At 44.3% G+C, this 25169-nt stretch overlaps 1 protein-coding gene across 1 annotated transcript in view; it reads right to left on the reverse strand.

The window, feature by feature from the left end:
- igf1ra (insulin-like growth factor 1a receptor) overlaps window positions 1-25169 on the reverse strand; it is a 143333-nt gene that overhangs the window by 42145 nt on the left and 76019 nt on the right. The gene's annotated exons all lie outside the window — the stretch shown is intronic.

Genomic DNA, 25169 nt, shown 5'->3' on the forward strand with positions numbered 1-25169 from the left:
GGCCTCACTACAAATAAATATTAAAGCCCCCTTATACTTGGTTGTGTGCTGGTGTCGCACACCAACAACAGCAGATCTTCAAGCTCACGGCACACCGTACAGTGTGACGTGTTGCGAACTTGTCGATCTGCTATTTCCCATGCACGGCTAACTGCAAGGATGAAGCTGGGCTTTATTGCCGCTTGTAGCTGTTGAGGGAATTCATTTTGGAGACTCTGAGAGAGGGATGAGAAACGAGCAGTGTCTCACCAACAGATGGATTGCTGTCGATTCCACGTGGAAGGGAGAGAAGGAGTGACACTGTGACAGGACAGAAATGGGTACTAATGTCTAATGAAGGAGTGACACTGTGACAGGACAGAAATGGGTACTGAAGGAGTGACACTGTGACAGGACAGAAATGGGTACTAATGAAGGGAGAGAAGAAGTGACACTGTGACAGGACAGAAATGAGAAGGAGTGACACTGTGACAGGACAGAAGGGAGAGAAGGAGTGACACTGTGACAGGACAGAAGGGAGAGAAGGAGTGACACTGTGACAGGACAGAAATGAGAAGGAGTGACACTGTGACAGGACAGAAATGAGAAGGAGTGACACTGTGACAGGACAGAAATGGGTACTAATGTCTAATGTCTAAAAGTGTAACTATACCTCATAACCACTGCTGGGGAACACAACGGTCCTCTGTAATCTATAAAGCGGGGCGTGCCACGAGGGGGCTTTGTCCCCATAATCAAAGATCTTATAGCAACTCACCCTGAGATATTTATCACTTTTGGAACCAACACTATGGGCCTAATTCATCATTAAAAACATATGGACATGAGGGGGGGAGGGGGGCATTAATGTCTTCCATTGGTTTACCAACATTCTGTTTTAACGGTGGGGGAAGGAGGGGGGTGGGGGCAAACGAAACTGACTCGAAGAACTACAGCTTCCAAGAGAGAGAGAGATCAATGCTTGCAAAGGGGGGGGGGGGGGCTGTGAGATAATCGACAGCGAAACGATTGTGTGGAGAAACGGCTGGGGTGTTTCAAATTATCTTTTAGCGAACATGAATAACAGAATGCTCTCTGTGTTTACTGAGCCTCACTTAAGGGCCCCCGACCACATGGCAATGTGTTATCAATAACAACGCATTCCGGCCGCTTGGGACATATGTACACTTTTGCTTACAATACAGGGGGGGAGGTGGGGGGGGCTAGGAACGTGCTGTGCTCTGCTTAGAGGAGAAATACTGAACTTTTCACCCTGAAAGCCTCTGTGTCCATATTTTATCGCCTTATGAAATGGAAAAATGACCATTTTGTCCAAGTGTCAACAACTCTGACAAAATCAGGCACCGTGCCAAATCACGGGAGGCCTTAACAACAACACATGATAGGTTGTTGGGCTGGTCGTGATCACCAATGATCCCTAATCCAGGTATTAAGACATACGTTAAGTTGTATTATCTTACAGTTGTAATAACCGCTTGCATCAGACTTGCAGAGATAAGAAGATTTTCCAGTGAACACTAAGGTGACTGTTTTGTTGTGCATGCCATGGTCTCTTGTCGGATGGAAACCACACATGTCTAAGATTGTTACTTTTCAGGATTCAAATGCAACAATAGCAAAAGTAGCAGATCTACAAGTTCAAAACGAGGTTGTGGATCTGCTACTTTTGATGCAACGCTGTAGTATGATCAAGTAGGGCATTCATTTACAGGGAAAACTAAACAAAAAACAAAACAAAAAGTTTGGATATAGGACGTTTTTGCCTGACAGCAACGAAAAGGCAACTGTATACGGCTATATGCACAGCAGCCATTTTGGAAAGAATTCTTCCTACTTCCGGGCCCCTTCAATACTTACCGATGATACTAATGAAGGCTCTGTTCCATTTTGTGTACAGTGGTTCTCAAACTTTTACATTTCAAGGACCCCCCCTAATTCTGAGATCTGAGAATGTACAAATGGAACTGGAACTGTATACACTCTCAAGAGTTACACACCCATGCCCGGGACCATTTGGAACCCCCTCAAGGACACTTTGAGGCCCACAGGTGTGGTGGAGTGTTTTCCAGTGAGCCAACATGCACGATAGCAGCACCCTGACTCTGTTTGACCAGAATGGAACAGTGCCTTCATTAGTATCATCGGTAACACCTTCTCCTGTCCCTCAAATGAACAGTTTGGATCTGGCTAACCCTAAAGTAGAGAGAGTGTGCATATACCCAAGGAAGAACGGTGATGAAGGAGTGTCCCTCTGCCAGCTACTCTTGAGGTATGGCCTCGTTTCACAAAGTCCACGCCAGTGAAAAGCACCTGGAGCAGGATGTCTTAAGTTGTAACTTGTAACCCTAACGAGCTCTTCTTGCAGCTCTTTTTCCACTACAAGAGCTAGCATGTGAAGAAACGGTGCTGCAACGTATTCATTTCACAGGTTCTGGAGTGCTTTCCATGCGTTAGGGCTTTAATTGGTTTCAATTAGTCTCTCTGGAGACAGACTGTGAAATGAGCGCACAGTTTTTCCTTTGTTTTACTAATGAGTACCCAGATTGGGTTTCAATTAACCAATTAAGACCTGAGGCCGGTAATATATTTATTTATATTCAAAAATAGCAGATCTACAAGCTTGTATGAGCTTGTAGATCTACTATGTTTGAATAGCCAAAGTATAAAATAAAGCTTTTTAGCTCAAATCTAACATGACACAGATGCTTTCCCATTTCAGTTAAATGTTCTCAGAACATAATTTGGGCCCTTCTCAGTAGGTATACTATCCCTCATTTCATGGAACCCATAACTCAGAACATACTTTTCAAATGTTTAAAAACTAGAATGACTCACGTCATAACTGCCAGGTGCAGCAAACTCACTATGGGTTTTAATCTCCCATTGGCTTAGAGGATAGGGCTTCACGACTATGGGTTCAGACTATGGGTTTTATCTCTCATTGGCTTAGAGGCGTTAGAAGCAGCCAATCATGAAAAATTGTCACTAGGTCTTCACTAGTCTCAACATCGACAGTGTAGCCAGGTTGCACCTGGCTACAAAATACTGATAATTAGTTGATCTACGAGCTCACAGCATGTCAGAGCTTGTAGATCAGCTATTTTTAAAGATGGAGTGCCGTGATTTTTTTCAACACTTAAACATGATCATCAGGTGTATTTAGGTGTATATGAGGTATAATTTTTAAAAAAGTGTACAGTATTTGTTAAAATGATGGTTTTATGTGGACACACCCACCAGTTCATTAGGTATGCGTGAGTTTAACCATAGCACCACCCACCTAATCCAGTCCCTCCGCCTCCTCCTTTAAGACCACCCACTTGTCCTAGTCCCTCCCCCTCCTTATAAAAGGACAGCCCATGGCTCTGCCCTTTTGTTTAGAAAATGACAAATTGGTGTCTGTAATGTAACAAAAACTCATGTTTTTGTGAATGTTAGAAGTGAACACTTCCCATATTTCTGAGATATCGTACAGGCACCATTATGCACTTATACTGCCACCATCCATGTATAGGCATATAATCCATGCATCCATACCATATCAGATCTGTTTTTTCTGATTTTTTATAATCATTTATTTATTTCCTCCAATTATATTGACCCTATTGTCGCAATCAGCTCAGCTCATCATCCAATTAGATCATAGTTTAACAGCAGAAACAATTAGTTTGATAGATCATTTAGCCTACAATATATTGTAGGCTATTGATTTCCTCCAGCTAAGCACCCTGGCATTAAAACTGTCCTTTATCTGACTGCATTGAGTTTCAGCAAAAGTCGCCAGATTTAAAGAAACAAGCGGCCAGGTCCACAAAAATAAGTCACAGAAATTGCAGTGAATATTTATGAAAACGTTTCAACAACAACCATCCTTTTAACAACATATTAATCTGAGGGTCCTTCACATGAACCATTGGTCAAGTCAACCACATCTCCCCTGAAAGTTACTTATATGAAAACAAGCCCAAGTCGCTTGTAATAGCCAGACATGGCAACATGACTTCCAGCGCGACACAACATACTTCTAATTCTTGACTTTACAGCCTCGTATAAGTATTAGGACCTACATACATATTGACTACAACAGCCAACAAGAATGCACACTGTGACACTACACTTTATCAAAGCCCGACCACTGTGATTATAAAAGAAACAACCTACTCCTTGAGAAGAGCATGAGCAACTATACAGCAGAGCAGGTAGGCTATAACTATAAGACTGGTTTGTTGTGTTTTCCTTGATTAATCCTGAGGACCCGACGTGAACATTTACTTGCTTCCAATCTAACGAAAAACAGTCTGCTCTGCTGTGAACTGGTAATGTGTGAAATGACTGTTTGAAAATCTGCCGCACAGTTAGACACAGAGCAGCAAAAGCAAACTGGCTGCGCTGTTCAGTTCACACGTGTGTATGTGGCAGGCAGCTCCGCCCACAGAGGTTGTCGTATTTAAAAAATATGTATAGAGGGGGAGGTGCGTGTGTGCGTGCAATATTTTTACGTCACACTATCCGTGTTTACTTCATTGGCCCGTTTGACCGTCAAGGGTTCAGCCTCCAGGAAGAAACCCTAAATACAAAGTTATTACACCATTGGACATAAAAACGACTCCAGGGTGTCTAATGAAGTACTGTCACCCCATAGACACATGAAAAGCTGGAAAAATACAAAAATTGTGGCACTCCATCTTTAATGCAGTACCTCCCGGGCTAAACGGAACTAAAAAGTAAAAAAAAAAAAAGTCAGAACAGAACAGAATAGAACCTTGTATTGTATGTCCAAAACTGTTACTTCTCAAGACCTGAAAGAAACAGTGTTCCAAATCCATCCAATGTGGTTATTATTTAGTCACAAGCTCTTGTTAATATTCTTCATTGGTCAATATAAAACACATGTATATTTGTAAATAAGTAACATCTGAGAGCTGTATACACTTCCATAAATAGTTGTATGGCCCTTTCCTGGGCTATGTATAAGTATATACACTGGCCCCTTGATCCAATTCCTATACCTCACAGAGAACTGATTGGCTCTATACTCCACAAATTGTATTCTGTAGCCCCTAAACTCAGCGGTGATGTCAAGTACATTGTTCATATGATAATAAAAAATAACATTAACAGGGGGTGAGTAAATTATATATAGATATGTATATATATTTATCTGTGTGTGTGTGTGTGTGTGTGTGTGTGTGTGTGTGTGTGTGTGTGTGTGTGTGTGTGTGTGTGTGTGTGTGTGTGCGCGTGCGTGCGTTTAGTGCGTATGTGCGTGCGTGTGAAATCAGCAAAGCATCAATTGCTTGGATGTCCACCAAAAGGGGGCAGCCAAAGCAAACTCTAACGAGCCATGTTGGAAGGAGGCGGCCGTCTCGTTACGCATCATTTTAACAGATTCCTCAATGAAGAGAAATTCCAAACATGCATACCTTCCGCCGAGAGGAAGGAAGAGAAAAGAGGAGGATTGCGAGGCCTGCTGCCTCGCAATCCATAAAAGTCGACCCGGTTTTCCCTGTGTGACCAAACCACCCCGCGGTATCAAGGATACAGTCCTCTATTTATAGATGCTCCTAATGTGAGGCCCTATTTCCACGCCGCTGCTCTCCATGGCATCGTGAGGTTTCCACTACATCAATGGCGAGGGACTACCTCCTGTAACAAGGGGCTCCTCCGTCAGAGAATGTAGTGTCCTCATTCTACTCACTGTCCGAGAGCACTCTCTCTGTGGGCTGTGGCTATAGCTGCTCTAGCACGCAGAAAAGGGAGGACGCCGCCCCTGTACAGTATACGAAGAGCGTGAATGAAACCTAATGACAGTATTTATGGTGAGAGAAAAAAAGAAGGGGGAAAAGGGAAAAGTACAATAAATGAAGGAACTAAATCTCTGTGTATAGGGGGGCTTAAAGTGCTATTCCTCTCACACTGCTGTTACACAACCGGCCACCCCCCACCTAACCCACCCCCTCTTTTCCCTCAACAAATGGTCGGCCCAGATGCCACAGACACTGCGGCCGTCGTCCACCCATGGCTGTACACAGAATCACTGCAACGTGCAGGGTGGCGTGGTCCCCCCCCCCCTTCCCCAAACACCAGGTGCATTCCTGCAATCTTCGTTCGATAAACAGAAAGTGCCGGTAAACAGGAGGGCCGAGGAGAAAACACTGCTGCCTGCAGTGCACGAGGCTGCTTCGGTTTTCTGTCAAAAAGGTAATACCCATGGTCTCTGGACTATGTGAAGAATTTCTAGAATGTTCCAGGCAGCGGAGGGAATCGCAGAGGAGAATGTTAATCCCTTATTCCCCTGCGCCCAACAGAATAACAACTTTAGAAGCTTTTGCTACAGAAAAAAAGAATAAAAAAAGAAGACGAAAAAGAAAGCATGGGTTTCTACCCATGCTTTCTTTTGCGGTTCATTTCCCAGTCTAAACCATGCTTGTGGTTGGAATAAAGGCAGAGAAGCATGAGGCAACAAAACAACAGCAGCAGAACAAGGAATGCCAATAGCTCTCTGGGAGAGACAGGATAGTATTTGGTGATCACATAAAACAACAGAAGAGAGAAGAAACCCATATGAAGAAAGCAGTGTTGGAAAGTATGAAGAAAGCAGTGTTGGAAAGTAACTAAGTACATGTATTTAAGTATACTGTACTTAAGTAGGCCTATACAAATTTGAGGTATTTGTATACTTTACTTGAGTATTTCCTATTTCCAATACTTTTACTTCTACTCCACTACATCTCGGATCCAAATATTGTACTTTTACTCCACTACATTTATTTGAACACTTTAGTTAGTAGTTACTTTGTAGATTTAGATTATTATTACAAGACATACATTAACCAGGGGCCAGATACATTGGGCCAGATGCGAAAGCTATGGGCCACACTTGGGGACAGCTGGAAGTGTTGGCTGAGGATCGAGATGCTTGGAGAACTCTTGTCGACGGCCTAAACCCCAGAAGGGGAAATAGGCGTAAGTAAGTAAATATACATTAACCACTTCAGCTCTATATACATTTCGGCCATTTGAAAATAGCGGCTCTACATAATCTGCTATTTCCAAATGATTAGAAATTATTTGAAAACTTGAAATGGGCCATTCTGCACAATGAGTACTTTTACTTTAGGTACTTTAAGTACATTTTGATACCAATACTTTTGTCAAACAATTGAGTATATACTTTTTCTACCACTGGAAGAAAGGAGAGAAGAAGAAGCGACCCTATGGCTCAGTCGCGGACTCTCTGCCTTTACAAGGAGGCGTGTGTGTGTGTGAGGGAGGGGGGGTCAGGGTCATGTGACCGGTAGCCAGTCAGCCATGCCCTGCCCCCCTCGCCTCTCCCTTCTGTCTGATGTGTATGGGGAAATTTTTAAAAGCACACAGGCACACACACACCCACACCCACACACACACACACACACACACACACAGCTCCAACCCGATAAGGCAATGGCCAGATTTCAACACCGTCTGCATGTGGAAGTGCTAGAGCAAAAGTATTTTATTTTATTATTGAGCAAAGAAAACAGACAGCCACACACACGACGCACACACACTGTGCTTTGGAAGAGGAGGATTTCAATGCAGCAAATGCTGCCTCATCTGAATGCACGTGCTGTCCCTCCAGCTAGGGAGAGCACGCTGCGTATATATTGAGACTACTACTACTCTGTTTACATCATGGAGACATGGTGACAGACACGTTTACACTGCCTCTCACTCGCTGGGAAATATAAATAAATCATACAATATTACAACAAATACATGTTTCTGTAAACAAAGACATTGGCACACAGTAAATCGTGGCTGGTCGTGGGCAGCAAGCGTCTTTTCTCCATATTTTATCTCTTTATGGTTTGTTTTGTAAATGAATGGCCTACATCGCCAGGCTACACTACAGTGTCACACGAAAGTAACAAAAATAGACCCATCTACAAGCTACAAACATAAGGCGTTTTCAGCTCGTAGATATGCTACTCTTGCTGTTCTTGAATTTGAATTCTGAAAAAGAACAGTATTTGGACATACAGTACTGTATGAGGTTCCCGCTTTACGGGTCCATTTGGTCATGTTATCCACTCTCCCGGTGGTTAAATGAACACTCAGGATTTTACCCCGTAACAATATCTATACGGGAAAAAAGACGAATGAAAGGGGAGAATCCCATTAATGTCAGCTGTGTATCATAACCCTGTGTCATTCAGGATGAATAGGAAGCGTGACAGACAGTAGGGATATCATTCATTATACACAGTGGTGGGGGGGAGGGGGGGTGTGAGGGGGAGGAGTGTGAGAGGGAGGGGAAGGAGGGGGTAAACTGGGACATTTGCAGCGGACCAGTGGCAGGCGAGCAGGGGAGGTTCTAATCCTGATGATTGACATGTTATTGAGTCTGGAGCAGAGACGGTAAACAAGTCCTCTGTGGAGAGAGAGAGCAGGGCGTCGGGAGGGGAGGGGAGAGAGAGACGGAGAGAATGAGAGGGAGAGAGAAACGGAGAGAGCGAGAGAGAGACAGGCTGAGAGAGAGAGGAAGAGAGACATGGAGGAGAGGGGGAGTTGTAACCATAGCAATTAAGCATGGCTTTTTCCCGGATTCAGAAAAAAAAAGAAAAACATAGTAACTCTAAAAGGGAAAAAAGCTGAACGGATGTGAAGAGTAACCAACCAAAAAATACTGCTGCTAATAACAAGGCTGACCTTTTACGTTTGAATGGAAAATGTCGGGTCTTATTTGAAACACCAAAACCTATACGAATTAACTAACACTAACAATAAATAAACTATACCACGACCTGTAGGCTACACCAGCTAAGTGAGTGTGTGTGTGTGTGTGTGTGTGTGTGTGTGTGTGTGTGTGTGTGTGTGTGTGTGTGTGTGTGTGTGTGTGTGTGTGTGTGTGTGCGTGCGTGCGTGCGTGCGTGCGTGTGTGCGTGCGTGCGTGCGTGCGTGCGTGCGTGTGTTTGTGTTATATCAAGTGCACTAAGTTATACAGGCACTACAGAGTACAGACCCACATTCATAGTATTATTATGTCTCTTTACAACCTCTACTGTACAGTACAGTAGCTGTGGAACGGACAGCCAGTCATACTGTTCGCTCTCTAAACGCAGCCGTTGTTCCATTAGACCAAATTATTCCATTAATCCCAGCATCACATCCAGTTCAGTTTCAGTTACTGAATCATTCACTCCATCCATATACTGTACCTAAATCAGTGGTCCGGGGAGTGTTGGTAACCAAATGGACAGTTAGTGGTCCATAAAGGCTAAATGTCATCAAATGGTGGTCTGTGGCTCAAATGCTGGATAAACAATGGGCCATGATATGAAAAAGGTTGAAAACCACTGACCTAAATAAATCTACTCAACGTAGATTACACGTGATACGTGATACACGTACTCACTGTACTACACTGTACTCTATATCATTGCCCTCGGGCAGACACCTTGTATCTCCAGATGTCACCTTTTTATGTTATTTTTTTATTAGTAATGGCCTACTTTGTCATATTACAGTGTTGCACAAAAATAGTAAGAAATTGGCTATTTTAGCATTTTCTTTTTGAAGTGAAAGTGGTTAAGTGTGTCTCGTTAATATTAAATATTAAACCAAAGTATTAACAAGAGAGACCATGAGATCATGACTGAATTGGATCCACATTGACACAATTGCTTTTCCATTCCCTGAAAAGTAACAGTTTTAATGTGGACATTCAAACAGCGATGATATACTGTATGCAGAGAGGACAGGGGAGCTACTATGGCTGTCCAGCTCAGGTTCCACAGACAGGTAGCAAAGCAGGAGTATACGGTAGCAGGCGGGGGGGAGATCCTGGCTAGGGAACAACCGCAGCCCCACAATGCATGGCGGAAGGCCGAACCCCCCCCAACCCCCAGGGTTCTATCAGGCCACATCCTCTTCCGGCAACCCGATCGTCCCCGGGAGCCGCCAGCTGATCACGTGACTCCAGACACTTGTTTAAACCACATCTAGCCCCAGACGGCCAAGAGAAGAGGATGCTTCCTCCGCTCACGGCCAAAGGCAAACCACACCGCAGAAAGAATCCAATATGGTCGTCCTATAAGTGCTGCGGCAGTCTCCTCCTGCTCTGCTGGAACCCAGCTCTGCTGATCTCATCTGCTGCTTTTCACCTTTTCAGACAAAGCGGGTCTGGCCCTGTGCAGCGCATAATGTGTGTGTGTGCGTGCCTGCGCCCACACACACACGCACGCTCGCGCGCGCGCGCGCGCGTGTGTGTGTGTGTGTGTGTGTGTGTGTATGTGTGTGTGTGCGCGTGTGCGTGTGTGTGCGTGCCTGTGTAGGGTGCTGTTTTGCTGAGTGTTTTGGAAAGGAGAAACATTGCATGGCGTCTCGCGCGGGGTGATTTTTCTCGCGCAGACAGCTGGCTCAGGAGAGCTTCATGGCTTAAAACTCACCAACACAAAGGTGTATGTGCGTGTGGATGAACCCGTTGCTCCCGAACGCCAGTGTTTCTGGGTATCTTCCACTCCCGTGCCCACTAAAGACCAGCGCTGTGTTTTTCACACAACTATGTGCTGGTCTGTGTGTTCAGGCATGCGTGGCATTTCCCCTCACTCGCGTTCAGTCACAACAACATACACACCCACACACATGCGTGCGCACGTGCACACACACACACACACACACACACACACACACACACACACACACACACACACACACACACACACACACACACACACACACAGACACACGCACACCCCTTCCTTCTCCCCTCAGGCCCCACTATGCAGCTGCTGCTGCCGCTGCTGTTGTTGTTTTTGGTGGTGTTGTTATTTGTATATCTGCTAAGTCCAACTGTACACACAGGTATGCAGCACCCGCCTAACAACAAACGACACCGTATTACTTTCCCTTTTAAGACGTACACCATTTAAGCCTGAGTTATACTTGGTTGGACATTCTGTCTCGCATAGAGACAAATGGCAGATCTCCAAGCATGAAAGTGAGTAAATAGCCAGGACACACTGAATGTCCTTTTCACATGGTTTATTAACCTCTCGTGGACAGAAGCAACGGACGTGCTTTCACCTGATATGTCTTCCTCAGCGTTGAGAACAACATGTCCTCACTTTCATTATAGACAAATTCAGAAAACGGGGTCTCATGGTTGCAGCTTACGTATTTCCTGTAGGCGGAGCCAACATAGCTGCGGTTTAAACCCGCACCTCTTCTACTACATTGAATGGTAGAGTGACTGATGTTAGTCTGCTCAAACGTTACTCCTTTACATGCTTTTTACTAACACTAACTTTACAAAGATGCCCAGAACATCAGAATGAACCTGTGTAGTTTATGGCTGCTCCAACAGTAGTGGCAACATTCAACTTTGGAGAAAAACGGAATGTCAAAAAATGACTGAGACCAGAGCCATAGAGTAATGGTTGAGACGAAGCAGTGAAAGGTCCTGAAAAATACATAACGTCAGTCTTACCCAATACCCAATCTTCTGTTGTATGAACACAAGGCTGCTGTACTTTATACCTCATACTAAGCATTTAAAGTATGAGGTATAAAGTACAGCAGCCTTGTGTCCTAGCTATAAGTGATATAAGTGTCCTAGCACCTTGCACAATGCCCTTACACAACGGCTGCTATATGCTCACGCACCTTACCGGTATAATCTTATCTCAGGTACTATGTGTATATATGTTTTTGTTTTTTATCATACTGCGTTTTTTTATTAAAAACCGCAGTATGATAGCGTAGATATTATATCGATATTAGGCATACTGTCTGCAGCATGCACTGTACATAAACATCTTCTCACATTTAGTGTTGATCTGAGCAGTCGGCCTAAGTTCCAGCTCTGTTTCCATGGTAACATGCTAATTCATGTATAAAGGCAAGGGACATTTGTATTTTCTATGCATATGAAATGCATAGAAAAAGTGAATCTGGAATAACGTCTTGGTCAAGATATTATTGCCGTCGAGCAGAAATCTAGTATCTCCCTATTTCAACATTCTATGGTGTCTTTCCCCCCATAAATTATAACGCCCTACTTCATATTTTTTTAATAATACGAAAAAAGGGAATAGTTTTGGACATACAAGGTTTCCACCCGACAGCAGCGGTATGAGGCGGTTGTGGTTGTTTCAGAGAGACATGTGAGCAATGCGTCCGGCTCATATAGCACGGCCAGAAATGAGCCCAGTGACCATGGCTTCTAATGGCAGCTCACTTGCTCTCCTCTGGAGCGCCTCTGTAGTCCTATTTTTAAGAGAGTACCGGTAATAGGTTTCCTCAACAGTCTCCCTTATTAAATCAGAAAACTCAACAGAGGAATTCGCTCATTGGCTCAGTGGCTGTCACGTTTTGGCGTGTTTGTGAAAAACAGGTGATGCTCACGGGCGAGGACTGCAGCTAGGCATCTTCCTCGCTTCTCCCTATCTCACACACTCTCTCTCTCTCTCTCTCTGTTTTTCTCCTTCCCACACCTCATGTTTGCAGTCACAGTCACCTGTCAACCAACCAACCCATCGCTTATCTATTTTCTTCCGAGGAGCATTGTGTAAAAAAAAAAAAGCAAGCGAAATGCAGCGTATTATTATTACAGGTGCCTTTCCTGTGACTTCCTATCCAATGAGTATAGCGTGTGTGCAGGGTGCATGCATCACACACCCTTGCATTTATAAGGCTAATCTGCCCCAAATGGAATGTGATGTGCTAACACCGATAGCGGTGACAAATCGAATTACTGGCAGATTCGTTCCGGTTATGCTTGATAATGACATTCACGGAGACCGTCCACACTCAGTGTCGGTTACCCGAGTTACAGCTTGGAGTCACCGGCTGAGTATAGGCGGAGTCACCGGCTGAGTATAGGCGGAGTCACCGGCTGAGTATAGGCGGAGTCACCGGCTGAGTATAGGCGGAGTCACCGGCTGAGTATAGGCGTGAAGTACGTGAGAGGCAAGCTCAGGGAGAACTCAGGCAATGTTTTCATTATTTATTTATTTTTTGTGTTTTTTTTGCACCCTTCTGAGGTGTTTCCTCTCACACTATAAGTGGCTTCTAAAAATACCTGAGTTCCCAGATTTGCTTCATTAAATACAGTGTGTTTCCTGGCAGCACGGTGCTGGCTGGCTGGCTGGCTGTTTGGCTATAGCTCACCAGCTGTCTGGCTGGCTGGTTGACTGTCTTACTGTACTAACAGCACGGGGGTTAGAGCGAGCATTGTGTGTCCAGCCCTCAGTTCGTCGTCTCCCTCCTACACACGACATTCTGGTACAGTACCTATACCTACTTGCGGAGGGAAAACTTCATAATGTACTATCACTAAATGCAGTATATTAATAACAATGCTGACACAGTACTGACAGGGAATCAACCAATCATCATGGCCACTAAAGTCAGACATACAGTGTGTGTGTGTGCGTGCGTGCGTATAAAATGTGTGTGTAAAATAAATAGCTCAGCAAATCAGTGGGCCAGCTTGTGTAATATTTTGAGTGACGTGCAGTCTAACATGTAGCTGTGTACCTCCTGCTCTTCTCCGTGTCCCTAGATTGGCTGCTAACCAGAGAAGCGCTGCCGCCACATGGTCCAACATTACATCACAACGCTGTCTCATGCCAGAGAGAAAATAAATCAGCTTCTTACCAAATAATTACTCTACCTGTGAGCATGCTGTTTGCATGCAGTGGCGACTTTTACTTTGCGCCCAAGCTTTATTTATTTTGTATATTTTTCTATTATTCTTATTTCTTATCCCACGATTTTGCAACAATGTTTTTCCACCCAGTGTCAATTATCTAATGTAATCCTGGGCGCTACACTCCCTCTGCCAACCTGGGGAGAGCAGTGGACTGACCTCATGCTTCCTTCTATGCATGAGGAATCCAAGCCGCTTCTTTTCACCTGACATGGGGGAGTTTCCCCTGTGTGGAAGGAACACGTTATTCCAACCAGTTTCTTTCCCCCTCCATCAGGTGCCCCGGATGGCCAGGGGGAGGCAGTATAGAGCCAAAAGGATTGTGAGGGTACCTACCCTAGGGGAAAACATGCAAACTCCACACCAAGCTTTAGTTTTTGAGCCTATCTTGAGCCTGGGGTATGGAGACTGCGCTCCTATTTCTGTAGACAGCCATCTGCAGCCTGGGCTTCTGTGGCATTGGCACAACACAGTGGCTGCCTTTCATCCTGGCACACGTTCTCTCTCTGTGCTGGCAAGGCTGGCATGGCATGACATCTGGATCCAGAAAGACGCATCTCACATTGACTTCAAGGATGCCTTAGCTCTGATTGAGCAGAGCAACATTTTTTTTACAGTTGAGTTAGAAAGCGGATGAAAATGAGAAAAGAAATGCTTCACAGGAACTGATAGGTCATTAGTCAATTGCTGTACTAACAGCTGGCTGACTACAAGTCCTAAAATTATACCATGTGTGGTTATGTGTGCAAATGTGCAAGAAATGAGCAAACAAAATGCAGCTCAGAATGGATGCTCTCTCCTGATTGGATGAAATTTTAATTTCCCCTTTTTTTTTAGGTTTTCTGAGCTCAATTGCACCCAATAAACCTGAACTTTTAACATTCAGTAGATTTTCTGTGGTCAGCGGTGTTCTGCCTCAAACAAGTGTTCTGCTTTTCCTGCTGTTTGTGATGTAAGAGCCATCAAATCCCATATATGTCAATGGGATTTGCCAGCAGATGTCACTGTTTTCACTGTTTTGCCTGTTTTCATTGCAGCTCAGAAGGCTTCGAAAACTCCAGCCAACAGAAAATCCACTGAACGTTCAAAGTTCAGGTTCTTTGGGTGTAATTGAGGTCATAAAACCAAAAAGAAAAGAAAAGTTACTGTATGCTCTCTATAGTAATGATAATATGAGAACATAGAGCTCTCTATAGTAATGATATGAGAACATAGAGCTCTCTATAGTAATGATAATATGAGAACATAGAGCTCTCTGTAGTAATGATAATATGAGAACATAGAGCTCTCTGTAGTAATGATAATATGAGAACATATAGCTCTCTATAGTAATGATATGAGAACATAGAGCTCTCTATAGTAATGATAATATGAGAACATAGAGCTCTCTATAGTAATGATATGAGAACATAGAGCTCTCTATAGTAATGATAATATGAGAACATAGAGCTCTCTATAGTAATGATAATATGAGAACATAGAGCTCTCTATAGTAATGATAATATGAGAACATAGAGCTCTCTATAGTAATGATAATATGAGAACATAGAGCTCTCTGTAGTAATGATATGAGAACATAGAGCTCTCTATAGTAATGATAATATGAGAACATAGAGCTATCTATAGTAATGATAATATGAGAACATAGAGCTCTCTATAGTAATGATAATATGAGAACATAGAGCTCTCTATAGTAATGATAATATGAGAACATAGAGCTCTCTATAGTAATGATAATATGAGAACATAGAGCTCTCTATAGTAATGATAATATGAGAACATAGAGCTCTCTATAGTAATGATAATATGAGAACATTGAGCTCTCTATAGTAATGATAATATGAGAACATAGAGCTCTCTATAGTAATGATAATATGAGAACATAGAGCTCTCTATAGTAATGATAATATGAGAACATAGAGCTCTCTATAGTAATGATAATATGAGAACATAGAGCTCTCTATAGTAATGATATGAGAACATATAGCTCTCTATAGTAATGATAATATGAGAACATTGAGCTCTCTATAGTAATGATAATATGAGAACATAGAGCTCTCTATAGTAATGATAATATGAGAACATAGAGCTCTCTATAGTAATGATAATATGAGAACATAGAGCTCTCTATAGTAATGATAAAATGAGAACATAGAGCTCTCTATAGTAATGATAATATGAGAACATAGAGCTCTCTATAGTAATGATAATATGAGAACATAGAGCTCTCTATAGTAATGATAATATGAGAACATAGAGCTCTCTATAGTAATGATAAAATGAGAACATAGAGCTCTCTATAGTAATGATAATATGAGAACATAGAGCTCTCTGTAGTAATGATAATATGAGAACATAGAGCTCTCTATAGTAATGATAATATGAGAACATAGAGCTCTCTATAGTAATGATAATATGAGAACATAGAGCTCTCTATAGTAATGATAAAATGAGAACATAGAGCTCTCTATAGTAATGATAATATGAGAACATAGAGCTTTAACCATTTGACAAACGGTTCCATCCAAACTATTAACCATCCATCCAAACTACTAGGTCCAGTGGGAACTATTAACCATTGACCGAGGTATAGGTTTCTACAAGGTCCACTCTTTTTGTGCATGCCCTACGCCAAATCTGTTGCCTTGAGATCTTGTAGATCTGCCATTTTTGGCAAATATCCCCCCAGAATAGGGATGCTTGCTGCTAGGGTTCAAGTGGTTAACATGGCGCCCAGGGAATGGTTGGGGATCAATGTCTTTCTGGAGGACACTTTGACAGTAAGCCTGAAGGGAGATCAAACAGTGGGAATGTCTGATTTCCAGATGGCTGTTCTACCTCCCGAGCCACAAACCTCTATATTTAGGAGTACCGCTATTCCTTTGAATTTCCGGCTCCTCACCCTAAATGTACCAGTTAATTTTATTGGCCCCCACCCCTCCACCCCCCTTTATGATATCAAATAAATAATGAAGAATTCCAGTTAATCCCGTTTACCAGAAAATAACTTTACAACGTGATAATAGCTTTCCTCCACAACATTTAGGCATGATTATCTCCTTTAATTACTCCCAGAGTGCTTGAGATTTATGTATTTAAGGCATGGAATTCTGAAAGTTTTCTTCCACTATAGGGGATAAGCTTAGCATTAAACAATGCCAGAAACCTCCTGATTAGCACTCAGCTATGCATGTCTGCACAGTCTCTTAAGTTATGTGACTGCAGTTTCTCTCTCTCACACACACAAACACAGACGACAGTGGCCGGGATGCTGGCATGCCCAGACAGCCTGCGGTGGGTGAGAGACATTTTGTTGCTCTGCCCATTTTCTCCGGCGCATCTCTGCTCTCCTCTTTGGGACGCGAGCCCGGGTGTCTGCCACCTCATCGCTCTGGCTGGCGCAGCCCCGCTAGCCACTTCAAATATGACATCTGGCACCAGGGTTTCCTTTTCCTCCTCTTAATTTCATTTTCTCAGTGTGTTTTCTTGACGGCGCGCACGCTCGCACACAGCATCCGTTTTTGTGTGGCCTGCGGGTTCATCGGGGGCAGTTGTGTTAACATCTGTTCAGACAGACAGGACACTGGGACCATTCTCCCCTTGAAGCGCACAGGCTGCGCCCAAGCTCACGCTTTGGCCTTTCAAGTCTAATGGTGTGATAAGAAATCTGCTCTCTCAAATGGTTGATCCGCTATCTGCCGCCTGGAAAGCTTCACTTAGCATGAAAGTTTATTTCTCCCTCATAAACACACTTCCCACTATATCTGCTCATCTTGTGTAAAGCATCCGGCTCACCGGTAGTGTATGGACAGCTGAGCAGCAAAATAGACTAGAGGAGAACACTTACTGTACCTTTGACCTTTTTGTGTTTGGGCTTTGATAAGACCAGTGATGGGTACAGTTCATACTGTACCGGGAGGTGTTTGCCAGTGCTCGACAGCCCCCTGCCCGCCACAGGACTTTCATTTGATCCCCTTGCACCAAAGGGCGTGCCTGCAAACCCGTATTCAAAGTACAGGCGATATCACCTCAAGCCTTGCTTTTTTATTTCCCATTGTGGACGAGGACAATCAAACAGCCGGTGTGGGTTACCGTGTGGATTTAAGGGCTTTGATTACAATAAGGAGCCATTGTGCTGCGGTAAACAATGAACTCATAATGGCTTGTCCTCATTAGCAATTGGGCAACAACAACACCAAATAAGGCTCTGCCGTTTTAATGCAGCCCACACGCTGGGGGGGTAAAACACGTCACTGTTTACAAGTCTCTCAACAGATTTGGTGTTACGTCGCCTCAAGTTTCACTCTTGGGCTCATCGGCACATGCAGGCACATGCATGCGTGGGCACGTGGGTACGCACGCACAGTATATACTCACATTGCCGTTTCAGTGCACGTCAATCTTGGCTTACAATGAAGCCTGTATCTCATTCGCTCCTGGTCTCAGGAAACAACTTCTCATGAGTCGTGACAGACTTTGAGAGAGGGAGAGATTCTGGCAGTCCTCGATTCCCTAGACTAATCTCCTCCATACTTTAATTTATGGACATGGCAAATGAGATTATTATGTCAGAGATAAATCAAACACAGCGATTAATTGCAGTCTTTGAGAGCATATAGTGTTAGTAGTCTGTAGTGTATGTGGACTGTAAAGCCCAAACCACAAAGGGTCGGTGGGGACAAAACGGTTTTGAAGGTAAACCACACCAATGCAACTTATTGAGTTGAAAGGAGTTGCATTGTTGTGGTTGTGGTTAAAAAAAAAAAAAAAACGTTTTGTCCCCACCCGACACAATTGGTGTGGTTTGGGCTTAAGGTTGGGATAGCAGTGACCCTGGATGGGTTTAGGAAGCAGGCCTGGAGCCATGATGGGGCCAGAGGCAGAGGCATGGTCTAGTATGGCCTCAGTGACCTGGCCTTACTGCCTGAGACCAGTGGCCGGAGCAGGACAGAACATGGTCTAGCACATTTAGACCTGAGACCAGATTCCTACTAAATGTCTTCTGAAATATGACAGCTTTCAGAAAAAACTATGTTTCTATGTCTTTGGTTCTCAAAGTTTTTCATGTCAAGGACCCCAAAAACTATATGTAATTGGCCGCCGACCCCCATCTGAATATATGAACAAAGAAACAAAGATTTGAGTTAAAAACGTTAAAAAACATTCACGATTAAAAGAAAATAGCAGATTTAAAAGATCGTAGCGCGGCACTCGGTGCCGCACTATGAGCTTGTAGATCTGCTAATAGTATAACATAGTGCTTAAAACACCAAAAGGGGTTCCCGTCCAGAATGGTCTAGTCTAGTATGGCCTCAGTGGCCTGGCCTTATTGCCTGAGAGCAGTGGATGGAGCAGGACAGCTGACAGACCTTAAACAGTCCCCAGCCCACACTTCCTATTGGCTGCCGGTGACATCATGCTTCTATTCCCTCCACGTTTCACCTCCTCTTTTCACAGTGGGAGGAAATGTTTCTCCTTTCCCTCCTCCTCCTCCTCCTCCTCCTCCTCCTCCTCCTCCTCCTCCTCCTCCTCCTCTCTTTCTCATCCCACTCTGACTCTACCCCCTCTGTATCTGTCTGTCTCTGTGTGTGTGTCTCTCTCTCTCTCTCTCTCTCTCTCTCTCTCTCTCTCTCTCTCTCTCTCCAATGCCCCTTTCTCTCGCTCTTTCTTTCTCACCCTACTGTACTGTTTCTCTTGCTCTCCCGGTCTACACACACACACACACACACACACACACACACACACACACACACACACACACACACACACACACACACACACACACACACACACACACACACACACACACACACACACACACACACACGTGGGCGTGTGCATGCTCAAACGAACACACTCTCTCTCTCTCTCTGTCTTCCCCCTTTTAGGGACCTCAACAACTCACATGGCCACCCCTGTATAGGAGGTGGAGAGAAAGAAAGCGAGAGGGAAGGAAACCACGAGAAGAAGAAAAGCAAGACATAAAGAAACTACAGACACCATAACGTCACCATAATGGGAACTACTGGAGAACTGTACCACGCTGTACAATCATTTAACTCCCAGTGTGTACTGTACAAACCATGGAACAAGTCCATTTTTGTTCCATTTTAGTTCAATTACAGCACTGCAGGAAAGCATGTTACCAATAGAAAGGCATAGCTAGGGCGCTGTCTGTCTGTCTGTCTGTCTGTCTGTCTGTCTGTCTGTCTGTCTGTCTGTCTGTCTGTCTGTCTGTCTGTCTGTCTGTCTGTCTGTCTGTCTGTCTGTCTGTGTCACTCTCTCTCTCTCTCTCTCTCTCTCTCTCTCTCTCTCTCTCTCTCTCCTGTATTGATATGGTGTCTCTCTCTCTCTTGCGTGCGAGCTGGCTCATCCCGTCAGTGGAAAGTGGTGCACGCTGAGTGTTTGACACTCACAGGACGTGGCATGTATGCAGGGCTGCAGAGGCCACCCGAACACACACACACGCACACACACACTCATACACACACACACACACACACACACACACACACACACACACACACACACACACACACACATGCACACGCACGCACGCACGCATGCACACACGCATGCACGCATGCACGCATTATAATTCTACCGAAAATGGTTCCGATTCCTTATCCAACACACTGTCAGTGTTGACAGAACAGGAAGCTTAAAGGGAGGAATTGATGGACGGACGGACGGACGGACAGATAGATAACGAATGTACATAGAAGACAGACATGACAATACATGACACATACAAACAGTTAATAACACAATAATTAAATGACACATTAAAAAACACAAAAAAACAAGATGAATTGAAGAACAGATCATTCATCCATCCAGGGAGTCCACGTCGACACACTGTCGACGTGTTGTTTTGGTATGAATCACAACAAGGACTGATCTCTGCAGCAGACAGACAGGTGTGTCTCCGTGTCTGATGATGAGGGGGCGAAGGACGGGATATGTGTGTCGGTGTAGTGTAGTGGGTGTGTGCGTGCATGCGTGTGTGGGTGCCGTGTGTGTGTGTGTCGGGGGGGGGGGGGGCAGACAACCATCTACCGCATCACGGACATCTGAGGACACGCGCACTCAGATCAGCCAACGCAGGGAAGCTGGAAGTACCCTCACTAAAAATGCCGGGACAACGCTCCACACGTCCCAGACTCTTCTCCCTTCTGGCTCCAAAACTGTGGAATGCACTTCCCATTGCAGTCAGAACTGCAGCATCACTCCCAATCTTCCGCCGTAGTCTGAAAACCCGCCTTTTCAGACTCCATCATGGCCCATAGCACTTACCCTACCCCCTTAGATAGCACTTCCGTAGACTTAGATAGCATTTGATACAGACTTATAGCATGTTATGTAGACAGCACTATAATTGCATTGTATGTAGTCATAGCACGCCATAGTACATATGTATAGCATAGTAGTATATATGTATAGTTTCATTATATAGATATTCCACTGTTTTCTTAGCTTACGCATGTTTCATGATAAATGCTTTTATGTGATGTATTCCCATGCTTTTGTTCTTGCTTAATGTAAGTCGCTCTGGATTAAGAGCGTCTGCTAAATGCCTAAATTGTAAATTGTAAATTGACACGGACACACACAGCCCACCCTCCTCCTCCTCCCTCATGACACATTAGCCCTTTAAATGGGATTAAGGAGGAGTACGTCAGCTCTCTGAGTCCATGTAATGTTAGGACAGGTGAAATGTCAACATCCTCTCCTCTCCTCTCCTCTCCTCTCCTCTCCTCTCCTCTCCTCTCCTCTCCTCTCCTCTCCTCTCCTCTCCTCTCCTCTCCTCTCCTCTCCTCTCCTCTCCTCTCCTCTCCTCTCCTCTCCTCTCCTCTCCTCTCCTCTCATCTCATCTCATCTCATCTCATCTCATCTCATCTCCTCCCCTCCCCCATATTTACGTTACAGACGTCTGACCAAAAGCTTCTAGAAAGTAACAATGTCATTCAGGGTTATTTACAGAGGTGACCTGTTTGAGAACATACAGTATGATACAATAACAATAATTCATAATTTAAGAAAACAAACTATTCACAATCGATCCCTATTTTTACTGAAATAGTTCAAGTAGACGATCTGACACTGTGTGAGCTCGTGGTTCGGCTATTTTGACTATTCTTGCACGATGCTGTTTTGCGGCAAACGTGCACGCACGCACAGTCGCACATGCACACGCACACGCACACACACACACACACACACACACACACACACACACACACACACACACACACACACACACACACACACACACACACCATAGCTCATGCTGCCATGTAGATAATCCAACATGCCATCAGCGCTTGTGTGTCAGCAGCACATCACAATAACGCTCCGCAGGTGTGTGCTGCGACACATGAGCGCGGGCGGTCACGGAGAAAGGAAGCGCTTCAGTAGATTATACAGTGGCACGCTGCCAGGGAGCACAGAGGGCACACGCCAGGGGAGAGAGAGAGAGAGAGAGGGAGAGAGAGAGGGAGAGAGAGAGGGAGAGAGAGAGAGAGAGAGAGAGAGAGAGAGAGAGAGAGCCTGAGGACGGCGCTACAGTGGCCAAAGAAGCGCCCATATAGAGAACAAGTCCGCTCCCAGCCACAGGAAGTGCTAAGCCCCCACCATGTCAAACATAAGACTTCCAGAAATGATTGAAACAAAATACCCACGCTTTTCGCCCCCAAACAAACAATGGCCTTCATTGTGGAATGTTGTGGCACACTCACAGCCAGGGGACACATAAAGACGCAGTTTGAAAACGCTGGGCCATAGTCTAACCCCTCTCCTCTCCTCTCCTCTGGCAGGCAGACCTCTCTCTCTCTTTCCTCCATAATATTATGGTCAATGCCTGTGTGAAAAGTCGGAGCGATTGATGCAGGCAATGAGGAGCTACGACAGTGTTTCAGACAGACAGACAGACAGACATTGAGTGAATTATAATATGATGATTACCCCGTGGACCCCCAATTTGAAAATATATGCCAAGGACCCCATAAGAGAAGCTCTAGCAGTGATTCTCAACCCGTTTCATTTCAAGGACTCCCAGTTTAATATGCATTAGTCTACGGACCCCCATTTAATGGCATTTTAATGCATTTAACTATCTCTGGGACCACCAATTTGTATTGCAAAATCAATGTTTAATTTAACAGGTTAATTTGGTTCCATTTGTACACTCTCAAGAGTTACAGACCCATAAGGGTCCATTTGGTTCCTAATTATCATTTGGCTGCATGGGGTGGGGACCCCCTGGAACTCCTTCAAGGACCCCACTTTGGGAACCACTGTTTTGCAGCCAGGACCATGCAGCCAGCAGCGTGGCCCACTCCACTCCGCTCTGCTCTGAAACATGCCCTTTGTCTTCCTGTCCAGAGACCTCACACACAGTTCCACAAATGGACCAGCGCGGGCTGCACCGCCGCCGTTTGTCCAACAGGGGGCCCCGGCCACAGGGGTTCGCAGCAGAAGCAGCACAGAGGTTATAGGCTGCACTCAGAACTGGGGGGGTGCTTTGTTTCTACAGTATAGTTCTTATTTGGACTCCCAAATTAAAATTGTAATATTTTGTTCCTGGGATTTACATACAAGATTTGCATAAGATCTACAAGCTCACAGTGCATGGCGGTGCGCTGTGAGCTTGTAGATCGGCTGAAGTGCTCATGTGGACTATTATAGTCTCTTTTCATAGACCTGGTTGCTTACTTCTCTCACAAAATCTGGCAACGCCAGTTAGGCTACACGACAGACACACACCCACAAACACTCCGAGAATGTAAACAACTCGCTGAGACGGGATCTTTTGGTCCTTTCACATTCTGTGGCATATTTCCTGTAACTGATTCCTGACAAAAGTGAGCAAAGTTTAGCGTGAACATGACTCAAGTATGTAATTAAATATAAGGTGTCACGCCTTATCCGTGATGGACGGATCGATGGACGGACTAACAGGTTTTCATAGTAATCTGCGACCTAATCACATTACTCATGACTTGACAGAGTGCTTTTCACTAGACAATGGCCCTTTATGCAATCATTCTTCAACCAGTAGTGTGCTGTGAAAGCATATCTGGGCTTACAGTATACTGTACGTACATGCAGTACACCAACTGGTTCCCAAACACTGGGTCGGGACCCTTTTGTGGGTTATGGACACATTTTTATGGGTCCCTTTATTTTTTGTTTCCTACATTACGTTTTTAATTATTATTATTAGTTTCAACCCCCCCCCCCCCCCCCCCCCTAAATTTCTGTGATTTTTTCCCCCAGTAATTTCATGAAGAAATAAATGACAAATCTAAGAAAAAATCTAAGAAATGTTTTAAGAAGTAGTGAAAATAGCCGATCTACAAGCTCACAATGAGGCGCAAAGCGACGCGTTGTGAGCTTGTAGATCGGCTGGGTCTGGGTTCCGGGCAAACATCTAATTTCTCTTTTGTGTCACAGGCTAAAAACTTTGAGAAACACTGCAGTACACAACTCATAAATCAACCACCGCCCCAAACCACCACCTCTCTCAAGTGAAGCCACACACCAACATCCTCACTCGGTCGAACAGTAATTCGACTTTTATTTATTATCATTCCACTCACTCACTCTGTCGTATTCTGCCTGAGGAGGGCTTGCCCAAACAGACTTTTACTTGCCATACTTACAAATTTGCTTCATTCCAAGAAGGCGTTTCATTCCATTGACTGAACCGGAGAGGAGAAGAGGGCACCGCCACCTGCCGTGAGTGTGCTCTCTCGTGCGCGCGTGCACATTACATAATGCTGATCTTTTATATAGAACTAGTATAGAGTTAACTGTAAGGTATGGAATGGATGGTATCACTAGTTGGTTTGGAAACCTAACGGTAAAGTACAAATCTGAGAATGAGATCCTTAGATTAGCCAAAATGGATGGGTATGTCTACACCTCCCATCACCCCCCAAGTCATCTTTGAGCAGGCCACCATTGGGGAGGTTAAGAAAATTGACGCATAGCGACGAATTGTGAGCTTATAGATCGGCTTGTAGATTTTCAAATGGGCAAAATGTATATTGGGCTGAAGTGGTTACTGTATATTTTGTCATAAAAATCTAAATCTAAAAAAGTAACTAGTAACTAAAGTTTACAAATAATTGTAGTGTATAGCAAAAGTGCAATATTTGCCTCTGAAATGTAGTGGAGTAGAAGTAAAAGTACTGGAAGTGAAAAAAAATACTCAAGTAAAGTATTGCACTTTACACCACTGGTGAGCACAAGGGTCCAGCATTGAAGTTGAACCCTGTGTCTCGTCTTGCATGTCTTCACCTCTCAAGTCCAAAGCATAAGAAATGCCAGAAATAAATCTAAAACTTGACATAAATGTTGTAGAAAGGCACCAACTTGTGCATTTCTGAACTGTAACAAATGGATGGCCCCGGGGCAGCGTTTACCACTCCGTCTCCGTCCTGCTGCTACAGCTTCAGAAAGCATTTACGCC

The sequence above is a fragment of the Protomyctophum parallelum genome (assembly GCF_964188405.1).
Source record: "Protomyctophum parallelum genome assembly, chromosome: 4".
Lineage (NCBI taxonomy): Eukaryota > Metazoa > Chordata > Actinopteri > Myctophiformes > Myctophidae > Protomyctophum > Protomyctophum parallelum.